The sequence below is a fragment of the Monodelphis domestica genome, chromosome X, assembly GCF_027887165.1.
Source record: "Monodelphis domestica isolate mMonDom1 chromosome X, mMonDom1.pri, whole genome shotgun sequence".
In the NCBI taxonomy this organism is placed as follows: Eukaryota; Metazoa; Chordata; class Mammalia; order Didelphimorphia; family Didelphidae; genus Monodelphis; species Monodelphis domestica.
This window is the reverse complement of record NC_077235.1, coordinates 19,095,348-19,108,279: the sequence shown is the minus strand read 5'-3', so window position 1 is coordinate 19,108,279 and position 12,932 is coordinate 19,095,348. Positions and strand designations below refer to the sequence as shown.

The 12,932-nt window shown below is 35.9% G+C and overlaps 1 protein-coding gene across 1 annotated transcript in view; it reads right to left on the bottom strand.

Moving 5' to 3' along the window:
• Nucleotides 1–12,388, bottom strand: part of LOC107650348 (WD repeat-containing protein 82-like) — a 229,783-nt gene extending 217,395 nt beyond the window's left edge. The window contains exons 1-2 of the mRNA XM_056809482.1: nucleotides 12,263–12,388; nucleotides 11,752–11,840 (exon numbers count right to left, since the gene is read on the bottom strand). The gene's annotated coding sequence lies outside the window, so the exon portion shown is untranslated. The remainder of the gene's footprint in view (nucleotides 1–11,751; nucleotides 11,841–12,262) is intronic.
• Between the last annotated feature and the right edge of the window lie 544 nt (nucleotides 12,389–12,932).

The following is a 12,932-nucleotide window of genomic DNA, read 5'->3' as shown; positions in this document are numbered from 1 at the left end:
GAAATGGCTGTGAATCAAACACAAGAGGCATCAATAATAATGACACAGATCTTTAGAGACTATTTGAGGTCTTTTTTCCCCTTAAAAATGCACTTATATTTTTCCTTAAGTAAACTAACTCAGAATTAATTTTATTTGAAATCCTGAATCTACTTAGCTATTCTTTTCCTTTTCCTTTCATAAAATAAAATGAAGATATGTTGCTTTTTTCCTCACCTCAATGGTAACATTGCTTAATGCTTTGCACCATTCTGGGCAATTACATGTTCTGGACCTGCTTTAAGGCAATAATAAGAATGTCATTAGTAATACCCTGGTGACTAGATGAGAGGTTGACACAAAGCAGCTCCCTTTTGAAATTATTTACAGGACAATCTGAAAATATTTAACAAAAGATCCCACAATTTTTCAAATGACAAATTTTCAGTATAAAGAATTTTTCCTTTATGCCTGTACACAGTTAAAAATCTGTATTCTTCAAGGGACAATTGAATTCCAGAGATTTTTACCAGAAGGAGCAACAACAACATCCCCAAGAACAAACACACATCTCCATTGTTTCTTGCTGGAGAAGGTGTAAAACATGCAGCTTTGCTATTTAGATAGATCTATGATCTCGCTGATCAGGGCCTCCATTTCTGAGGGCAGGCTTTCTTGAGACCTCATATAAATCCCCTTTAGGGGGGCACCCAAAATTCTGAAAGTTTTCTTCTACATCTCTTGGCACGACATGGATACCAATGGACAATATAGGCCGTCCATCTGCTTATCTCTGGCTGTCTACTATATGACAATCCTACACTCTTTTCAGGCAGACATGTCTCTGATGAAATCATTTAAGCCATTTCTTCTACATTATATTTAATTGATAATATGCTAGAGACTATTCACATTCGTGAGGTACCTCTTCTTTGCCCTTCTAGGGATTCCAAACTTTATTCTTAGAAAGTGTCAGTATTTCAATACTTAAAGCCATAAAGCATTAACTGGAAAAGTACTTATATTAAAACATGGGACTTTATTAAAGGAGAAGCTTGAGGATCACTACAAGTACTATAAAGTTCCTCAAAGGTAAGCCAAAGTACTCTCTCCTATTTATTTTTGTGGCTAATTCATTCCAAGAGCATTTAAAAGTATGAGAACAACAAAGAGAAAAAATGAAAAAGAGTTTATAAAGGACGATTTTTCCATCAACCACAATGGAAACTTTATATTTAAATTTTAACATAATTATCAGTGATGCTCCTATAAGGAAACAAAACTGTCACTAAAGAACGTATATATGAGAAGAGGAGAGTGAGAGTAGGGCAAATACTTTTAAAATGGTCTGCATGGGAGGTAAGCCAAGACTTTCCACATCAAAATTTTTATAAATCAATGCATTTCCATATTTATCACTATGCCAAACTACTGGGAACGAACATTACTTTAAAGAACCGGACAAAATGGAACAAAATTGTTTGCAGGAACAAAAGGTCAGAAAATCTTGAAGAAGATAATAAAAGGTAAACCAAAGTGAGGAAGAACATAATTAGAGTTAGAAATACATTGAAAGAATGTCATTAAGGTAATTTAAATGGACTAAAACACAGAAAACAAATCAGCAGAACATACTAGTTAAGTAAGAGACAGAAGCAAACAGGAATAATAACCTACTACCAGGTAAGCTCAAGAACAAAAACTACTCTCTATTTGACAAGAAGTTTGGGAAAACTGAAAAGCAACAATTGGATGCTTACAATCATCTTATACTATATACCAGTGATGGTGAACCTATGGCATGGGTGCCAAAAATATCATGCAGAGACCTCTCTGTGAGCACATGCACCATCCCTAGCAGAGAAGTTTACTAGAAAGGCAGACGGACTTGGGTAGAGCTACTCCCTTACTCCTCTCCACCCTACTCCTTGCGCCTCTGCCCAGTAGCCCTATGGAAGTGCTTACTCCCTCCACTGAGCTGAGTGCCCAGGCCACTTCCCTCTCTTTCTCCTTCCTCTGTCTGGGGTAAGGTAGTGGGGAGAGGGTGGGGGGGCACTTGGTCTCTGGGAAGGACAGGGCACAGCATGCAGTCTGGGGTTGGGGTGAGAGTGTGGCATGGCACATGGTCTCTAAAAGGTTTGCCATTAGTGCTTTAGCCTACATGGGTTTGATTACAAGCTTATTGAGGGCATTTAAATGCTTCTTATCTTTTATATCAACTACGTACTGTTATTAGACATTTTTTTCTTTCATTTCCAGTGCAAAATCCATGATCCTTGCTAGAGAAAACGGAAACAAAATGAATCAAGCATTTCTGCCCTTTCCATTGTCATTTATCCTCTTGTATCATACCATTCACTTTGAGCTATTTTCTTATTCTTTCCTTTTTTATTATCTTTTTTCATTAATATAACTTTAAAAATAGTTTTTGTTATCCTTTGCCTCACAAGCTTCAACTCAATTGGAATTTTAGCAGTCCTGTTTTGTATTTATTTTATATTTGCTCTTGCTTTGGTCTTTGTTCTTAAAATCTAGAAAATGATTTTTTTAAAAAAATCACTGTTTGGAGCAATTAAGTGGATACTTTGTAGTTGTGTGACCCTGGACAAGTCACTTCACCCCCACTGCCTAGACCTTAACACTCTTCTGCCTTGGAACCAAAACACAATAGTGATTCTAAGACAGAAGATAATGGTTTTAAATTACAAAAAATCATTGTCATTTCTCAAAGACTTCAGAGAAGTCAAGAAGGATAAAAATTGAGAATAGGAAAAAAAGAGGTGAAACATTGTTTATTCATGTCCTCAAATATGAAAGTATCTGGATGTCTGCTTTAGGAAATGACAAGGGGAAATAATATCTCAACATGTGGTGAAACTGAAGTATAAGGGATCCCACTGAAATGAGGTACAAGGGAATCCCCGGAATTTGTGCTAGATTGTTGATAGTTAGAAGAGTCAAAGCTGTAAAACTGACTACTGATTGATTAAAAGTTAAGTTTTAGTGATCACAAGAGTAACTATTATAACCAAATTTCTAAAAGCTTAGATTCAGAACTATTTTATATAGTATTTGGTACTATAATATTTTCTAGGAAATGAAATTCCTAGTGAAGATGCCACTTGAGGGAGATAAAGAAGATGTTGTTGAGTTAGGAACTTTCTGAAGGATGTTCCAGAGGATAACTAACTCTGTGTTCCTCCTGTTATCACTGATTCTAGAACTTTCCTTCTGCAAATCACCGTAATTATCAACCAATCACAGTCTTTGTTTAGCTAGCACCAATATATCTTATGTAATGGATTTATATAACCAAGCTTTATAAAAGGATGCTTGGACTGGAGGGTAAATCTCTGGCCACTGAGGGACCAATGACCTGCACTTGTGGTCATTTCTAGCCATGCCAATAAATAAATTGAGCTCAGAAAAAGAGGCACTATCACTTCCTACTACTACTCTCTCACTGAATCCTCCCTTGTAATTCAGAAGAAATTTAACCATTGAACATGACAGAACATACCTCTTTCTACATCTTTTGCTCAGCACCTCTTTTCTTAGGGGAATAAAGTATTTTTCATAATGGTTTTTTAAGTTTATCTAAATCTCCTCATTTAAAAAAAATTCCTCATGTGTCATTTGTGAGTATTCAGTAATATTTTATTATATTCCTATATCATAATATGTTCATTTGTTTGAGCACCCACTTTTAGCTACCATAAGGTATTGTGGCAAATGTTTCTTTTCCCTTTGTTTCTGATCACTGGCAATATTGCCAAGTTAAAGGAAATGAATAGTTGAGTTACTATTCTAATGTCATTCCAAATTGTTTTTCAGATCAACTGAACCAATTTATAGCCCTTCTAACAGTGGATTAGTGTGCTTTTCTTTCCATAGCTCCTCCACTACTGATTATTTCTGTCTTTTGTCAGTCATTCCTTCAGACATGATGTTTATGAGGTAAAACCTCTAAGATCTTTTAATACACATCTCTCTGATTATTAGTGATTTCGAGCATTTTTTCATATGGTCGTCAATTGTTTGTGTTATTTTAAGATGCTTATTCATATCTTCTGACTGCTTCTCCACAAGGATGCTCTCACTCTTACATTTGAATAGAAATTCCTTATATATTTCTGATCCTATATCTTTATCCAGAGATATTTTATAAGAGCTTTTCTGTTTGACAGTTCCTCTTCTTAATGCAATAATATTAATTTACTCATGTAAAAACACTCAAGGCTTCTTAAAAGAAAATTTCTCTTTTGTTTGTTATGATACAGTACTCTTTCCTATGGTTATGGATTTCCTTCAAAACTATAGATCTGAAAGGTACTTCCTCCCATTCTCCTCTCATATGTAAAATAATGTGAAGTTATTGGTTAAGATTGCCAGATCCTTTTGAGATTATTGTGGTATACAGCAGTGATGGTGAACCTTTTAGAGACTATGTCCTGTGCCCCACTCCTGAGACCCTATGTCATTTCCCATGCTCACCAAGAGCCAGGCATGCCCTGCTGAATCCCTTACCCCACACAGGGGAGGGAGAAAGTGATTTTATTAGGCTGTTGGGTGGAGAAGAGGGTGAATTGAAAAAATGTCCTCAGTGCAGGTGAAGAAGGGGAGGGAAGTGGTCCAAGCATTCTGCTCCTCTCCAGTTATGCTGCCTGCCTGACCTACTGTGCTCTTCCTTTGGACTGCTAGGCAGAGAGGCAGGTGATGTGAAAAAAAATGTTGTCAGTAATGGAAGAGAGGGGGAAGGGAGCAGCTCTTCCTGAGTCCCTCTGCCTTTCTAGTAATGAAATCTGGAGGGGTGGTGGCATGTGCCCCAAAAGAGTACTCTGCATGCCATCTTTTGCATGCATTCCATAGGTTTTCCATCACAGTCCTGTCCCAAATCAATTCAAAATTGGTATATGACTTAAACATGAAGAGTGATATTATAAGTAACTTAAGTGAGTGTAGAATAATATACCTATCAGATCTATAGGGAAGGGAGGAATTTAAGACCAAGCAAGAAATAGAGAACATTACAAGATGTAAAATGAATAGTTTTGATTATATTAAACTGAAAAAGTTTTGTACAAGCAAAACTAATGCAACCAAAATTAGAAGGAAAGCAACAAGTTAGGGAAAAAATTTTTGTAACAAAATTCTCTGACAAATATTTAATTTCTCAAATCTGTAAGGACCTACATGAAATTTATAAGAAATCAGGTCATTCCCTAATTGACAAATGGGCAAGGGATATGAATAGGCAGTTTTCAGATGAAGAAATAAAAACTATCAATAATCATATGGAAAAAAGGTTCTAAACCCCTCCCAGTTAGAGAAATACAAATGAAAACAACTCTGAAGTACCACCTCATACCCAGCAGATTGACCAATATGTCAATAAAGGAAAATAATAAATTTTGGAGGGCCTGTGGCAAAATTTGGACACTAATGCATTTCTGGTACTGTTGTGAATTGATCCTGGAACCTATTCTGGAAAGCAATTTGAAATTATTCCCAGAGGGCTTTAAGAGTGCATGCCCCTTCATCCAGCAATATTACTAGTAGGTTTGTACCACAAAGGATTAAAAAAATGGGAAAAGGAAACTTCTGGTAGTGGAGCCAACATGTCAGAGTAATCCAGAGCAGCTCTGTGCCACCATGAGATTCCTCTCTGACCAAAATTAAAATATTACCACAAAACAGATACAGAAGTGAAAGAACCAACAAGGAGACAGTGAAACAACTATCAAGAAAAGGAAAAATACCCAAAAAGTAGACAAAGGGAAACTGGGGCACTAGGGTGAGAAGAAAACAAAGCCAGCAAGAAGCTGTAGAAAGGTGGGAAGAGTAAGCCAAAAGCATGCCACCCCCTGCCAACCTATCTGCTATTAAAGCTTTGGGAACCTATGTCCAAGCCAACATGTAGATCCTGATATTCTTCCTGCAATAACAGTGATACTAGCCAACCCATACCCCTTGAGAATTCCAACTTATGGAGAAGTCCAGAGCCCCAGGCCAGGGAATTCTAGTATGGATTTGAGATAAGGACTTATTTCACACTTTGGGATGATTAGTAAGTCCTGATATTTTCACTTAAAGTTCAGGGGTGAGCTCCAAGACAGGTAATTTGAGGGAGGGGAAGCAGGTGGGTGGGTTGACAAAAAGCAAAATACAGGTAAGGATCAACAGAGAGAAAAGGAATAGAGGAAGATTTAAAGGGAATGACATGATGGAGGGCAATACACAGTTAGCAATCATAACTCTGAATTTGAATGGGATGAACTCACTCATAAAATGGAAGTAGATAGCAGAGTGGATTAAAAATCCGAATCCTATTATATGTTGTTCATAAGAAACACATTTGAGGCAGGGTGGCACACAGTTTCAAGGTAAAAGGCTGAAGCAGAATTTATTATGTGTCATCTAAAATTTAAAAAAGCAGGCGTAGAGTCATGATACCAGACAAAGCTAAAGTAGAAATTGATCTGACTAAAAAAGATAAGAAAAGAAATTACATTTTGCTAAAGGGTACTATAAACAATGAAGTGATATAATTACTTAAAATTTATGCACCAATTGGGATATCATCTAGATTTCTAAAGGAGAAATTAAAGGAGCTTAAGGAATAGATAGTAAGACAATAGTAGTGGGGGCTCTCAATCTTCCTCTTTTAGAAGTAGATAAATCAAACCAAAAAATAAAGAAGAAAGAAATAAGGGAAGTGAATGGATGTTAGAAAAATTAGAGTTAATAGATATCTGGAGAAAATTGAAAAGGGATAAAAAGGAATAGACTTTCTTTTCAGCAGTATGTGAGGAGGGAATTAAGTCTCCCCTCACTCACTTTTAGATTCAATCACTAAAAGTGTATAAACCCCACTTATCCTTAAGTATGAGGAGGTGTGTGACCCACATGTGATATAGTGGGTGAGAAATCAAAACCCACTGACTGCCCTTTGGCAGTCCTAAGCAAAACTAAAACTGCAATTGGTTCACATAAAGTGAAAGGAAGGCATAGGAAGTGACAAAAGGAATGGCCTTTAAAATTAGGAAAAACTTCCTGTGAAAAGTCATTGGCCTTCAAATTTGGCCTTGAAGGAACTCCGGCTTGGGACCTCGGACTGCTCTTGGATTTTCCTCTAGGACTACCACATGGGTAAGTGAAAAGGCTTATTCCTTTTCCTGGCTTTTCTGGAGGTACTAGTCTCCAGAGAGGCCCCTCATCTTGGAGGAGGTCTTGTGGCTAGAACCTTTGTTTAATTTATCTCTGGGCTCCTCTTTGCTGGGGCCTCTGAAGCCCTGCCTGGTTTGGACCAGACTGGATTAATTATCTACTCTCTCTCTCATTACATTACCTTCAGTCTTTCTCCTTTTGTAAATAAACTACCATAAAAAGTCATTTGGATTTGAGTAATATATTTTCCACAACTACATTTTTTATACGAGCAAAATGACTACAGCAAGTTATCATGAGGATTATCCACTATGACCAAGTGAGATTTATATGAGGAAGGAAAGGATGGTTTAATATCAGGAAAACCATGCACATAATTGACCATATCAATAATCAAACCAACAGAAATTATATGATTATCTCAATAGATGCATAAAAAGCCTTTGACAAAATATAAAACCCCTTCTTTTGAAAACACTAGAAAGTATAGGAATAGAAGGGCCTTTCCAAAAAATAATAAACAGTATATATTTAAAACCATCAGTAAGTATCATCTGTAATGGGGACAAGTTAGAAGCCTTGCCAATAAGATCAGAAGTGAAGCAAGGATTTTCATTTTCATATCTATTATTTTATATTGTTCAAGAAAAGCTAGCAATAGCAATTAGAGAAGAAAAAGAAATTGAAAGGATTAAAGTAGGCAATTAGGAAACTAAATTATCACTCTTTGTAGAAGATATGATGGTATACTTAAAGAATCCTAGAAAATCCACTAAAAGGCTTGTGGAAATTATTTAAAATCTTAGCACAGTTGCAGGGTAGAAGATAAACCTACATAAATCATCAACATTTCTGTATATTTCCAAAAAAATTAGCAGGAGGTAGAAAGAGAAAATCCATTTAAAATCACCCTAGACAATATAAAATATTTAGGAATTTATCTACCAAGGCAAATATGAATTATATGAACACAACTATAAAACACTTTTCACACAATTAAAACTAAATCTAAATAAGTGGAAAAACATTAATTGTGCATGGGTAGGATGAGCTAACATAAAAAATTAAAATGCTAACCAGATTAATTTACTTATTCAGTGCCATAACTCTCAAACTACCAAAGAAATTTTTTTATGGAATTAGAAAAAATTATAACAAAGTTCATCTGGAAGAACAAAAGATCAAGAGTATCTAGGGAAATAATGAAAAAAATGTGAAGGATGGGAGCCTAGCAGTACCAAATCTTAAACTATACTATAAAGCAGTGGTCATCAAAACAATATGGTATTGGCTAAGAGACAGAAGGGTGGATCAATGAAATAGACTTAGGGTAAGTCACCTCAGCAAGATAAATCCAAAGAGCCCTGCTTTTAGGACAAGAAATTGCTATTTGACAAAAATTACTGGGAAAATTGGAAAACAGTATGGAAAAAATTAGGTTTAGATTAACATTTTATACCCTATACCAAAAAGCATTCAAAATGGATAAATGACAAATATAAAAAGTGAAATCATAAAAAAGTTAGGTGAACATAGAATAGTATACCACTCTGTTCTGTGGGAAAGGAAGGAATTTAAGACCAAGCAAGAGCTAGAGAACATTACAAAATGCGAAATAAATGACTTTGATTAAATCAAATTAAAACTTGTTTTTACAAACAAAACCTATGCAACCAAAATTAGAAAGAAAGCAAAAAACTGGGAAAACATTTTTATAACAAAACTCTCTGACAAAGGTTTAATTTTCTAAATAAGGAACTAAGTCAAATTTACAAAAAAATCAAGCCATTCCCCAATTGACAAATGGTCAGGGGACATGAATAAGCAGTTTTTACAGGATGAAATAAAAACTATCAAGAAGCCAATGAAAAAGTATTCTAATTCTCTCCTGATAAGAGAAATGCAAATTAAAACAACTCTAAGATACCACCTTACATCTAGCAGACTGGCCAATATGGCAGCAAAGGAAAGTAATGAGGATATGGCAAATTTGGGACACTAATACACTGCTGGTAGGGTTGTGAATTGGTCCAACCATTTTGGAGGGCAATTTGGTATTATGTGCAAAGAGCTTTAAAAGAATGTTTGCCCTTTAATCTAGCCATACCACTGCTTGGTTTATACGGCAAAGAGATAATAGGGAAAAATACTTTTACAAAAATATTCATAGCTGTGGTCTCTGTGGTGGCAAAAAAAAAAAAGGAAAATGAAGGAGTGTCCATAGATCAGGGAATGGCTGAAGAAATTGTGGTATCTGATGGTGATGGAATACTCTTGTGCTGAAAGGAATGATGAACTAGAAGAATTCCATGTGAACTGGAACAACCTCCAGGAAGTGATGCAGAGAGGAGCAGAACCAGGAGAACATTGTACACAGAGACTGATACACTGTGGCACAATCGAATGTAATGGACTTTTCTACTAGCAGCAATGCAATGACCCAGGACAATCCAGAGGAACTTATGAGAAAGAACTGTGGGAGCAGAAAAGCAGAAGAAAAATATATGATTGATCATGTGGTTTGATAGGGATATAATTAGGGTTCTGGTGTAAAGATATCACTCTACGGCAAATATAAATAACGTGGAAATAGGTTTTGAACAATAATACATGTATAACCCAGTGGAATTGCTTGTCAGCTCTGGGAGGGGGGTGGGTATAGTGGGAGGGAGGGGAATCATGAATCATGTAACTATGGAAAATATTCTAAATAAAAAAATGTTCTAAATCCCTCTTGATTAGAAAATTGCAAATTAAAACAACTCTGAGGTACCACCACACACCTATCAGATTAGTCAATATGACAGTAAAGGAAAATGATAAATGTTGGGGGGTTGTGGCAAAATTGGGAGTTGAGATATGATCCAACCCTTCTGAGGCACAATTTGGAATTATGCCCAAAGGGCTACCTTTGGATCCAGTAATACCACTACTGGGTCTGTATTCTAAAGTGATAAAAAAAATGGGGAAAAATCTGTTCATACAAAAAAATATTTTTAGCTGCTCTTTTGTGGTGGCAAAGAACTGGAAATAAAGGTAATATTTCTCAATTGGGGAATGGCTTGACAAATTGTGGTATATGATAGTGGTGAAATAATATTGTGAATAGTAATGATGAATAAGATGATTACAGAAAGAGCTAGAAAGCTCTGCATGAATTGATGCAGAGTGAAATAAGCAGAGCCAGGAAATCATTATACATGGTAACTCCTATATTGTGGAACAATCAGATGTGATAGATGCTACTAATAGCAATACTATGATCCAGAACAATTCTGAGGTCTTATGAAAAATAATGCTACCTACCTCCAGAGAAAGAACTGTGGGAGTAGAAATGCAGATGAAAACATGATTTATCACTTGTTTATTTGGGTATATCTTTTGGAATCTTGATTCTATAAGATCATTTGCTTACAAAAATTGAATAATATAGAAATATGTTTCATCTGATAATATATGCATAACCCAGTTTGAATTGCTTGTCAGCTAAGGAAGGAGGGAGGGAAGAAGTGAGGGAGACAATATGGATCAAATGACTTTGGAAAACTTATGTGGAAATTTGTTATGAAAATAAAAATAATTTTTAAAAATGTTTGAAACTATTGTTACATGTGGGGAAAATTTTTAAAGCTAAAAATAAAACAATAAGGTGGCAAAGGTAAGCTAATGTGATCTTAGTAGACATTAAAAGTGGTAAAGTGCCCAGGAATGAAGAAGTGATAGTCCGGCTATATTCTTAAAGACCATATATGGACTACTGTATGAAGTTTGGGGCACCACATTTTTGGAATGATACCGATGAGCTAGAGTGACCCGGATAATGATGGATCTAGAGATCAGATTGTCTGCTGACCAGTTTAAAGAGGTAGAGATGTTTTCTTCTGGATGCACTAAGGGAAAACTCTAGTTATTCTCAAGTCCCTGAAAGATAGTCATGGAAGGAAGGAATTACAAGTATTCTTGGCCCTAGAAATGCAGCATTAGGAATAAGAGATATAATTTCGATAGGCCAATTAAGACTTGATATGAACTTCCCAATAGAAGTATCCAAAAGTAGAATTGATTATCTAAGTAAATAATGACTTTCCCCTTATGGGAGGACTTCCAACAAAGGCTGAGTGACCAATTGATAAGTAGGTGATAGAGAGGAATCCTGTGCAGGTATGCATTAGGATTGATGCCATCTGCAGGTCATTTCACCTCTGAGATTCTATGATTCATCTTTGCACAAAATAGATTATTAAGAATCCAACACACTGTGTAATTAAGTGATAGAAGGAGTGAAAAAGGTGATAAAAATGAGATATGTCCATATGATAGAGGTTTGGAAGAGCTCAGGAAGCATTTGTGGTAGAGGTAGCACTTTGACATTTCAATGAGATACTACTATAACAGTTCTTGACATGTAAAAACCTTTTTTTTCAAAAGATGCCTGTCAAATTTCTGGATTTTTTCTCTACAGCTCTAAACATCCTGACATTCAAAAACCTCTGGATATTTGATTCATTATTCACCTTTTAAACAGATGTTTGCCGTCATAAACACAGCCCTGATCAACTTCTTCATTTACACTAATTCAGACACTTATCTCCAAACACTACATACCTGTAACTTTTTGATGTTCCAGAAACCAATGAGCATTTGCAGGAACAGGCAGTTCATGTCTCCTAAATGTCTCCTATTCCATACCGCTCCTAGGATAGAGTAAGCAATCAATTACTGGCAGAACTGAATTGAATTAAATATACCCACAAGAATACGTGCCATTTGGGGAATTTGAGAACAGAGTGTTTTTATCTTACAAACTAAGAAGCAAGTAGATATGCCATCACCACCACCTCGCCCCCGCCAACTCAAGAAAAAGTGTGTTGTTTTACTTATCCATGAATAAACTTTCCTATTTGAACTGAATTCTCACAGCTCATACACTCAACCATAATCAAGCTACACTATATTACAACAATATTATGAAACAAGCTCAGACAAGACAGAAGTAGAAGCTTATTTCCACGAGAAGAGAAATGTTAAACAAATTCTGTTGTTTCTGTTGAGTGCTATATACAGAAGAAAAAAGAAAATTTCTAAGTCCCCCAAGGGCAACAGAAATAGTAAGTACCATTTGCTGTAGCTTGAAAAGACTCAAGGACTCCTCACTGTCGAGGCTGGTGGTGACCTTCAGAGCACTGGCGTTCTGACTTGTATGCTTTGAGATCAACGATTTTCCCTAGCTTCCACACCTGGCCGTCTTTTAAAGCCTTATTGTCCAGGGATCTACCAATCAGATGCACTAGACTTACAATCTCATTCAAATGTGACAGGAATTGAAGCAAATAATAGTTACAAAAATAAAATTCCACTTCCCCATCCTCCACACCTAATAAAGCAACAAAGTAAATATTACTTAAAAAATAAGCTTCCAGATTACGAATTTTTGCAGCATTCAACAGGATGTGCCATAGCTGTTACAGCCTGAATATTTGTTAACTTAAAACAAATGGGTCAATGCTTTTCAGTCAGCGCAAAACACTTTTATCATGCTTTATAACATCTATTTGTTAGTGTTTATCCATCATGTCCAATTACATTAAGACTATTCTATTATCCATTATGCTATGACATAGGGACACCTTGTAAGGGTCATCAACCATCTCTTGGATCACCCCCTTACCTTTAGGCCAGACTACCCAGAAATCATTCCTTGCAGATGCATATTTGTCCTGATTTTTCAAATATCCATTCCCATTTAAATAACAAACAAAGGATCTCTCCTAAGAGTTCAACCTGGT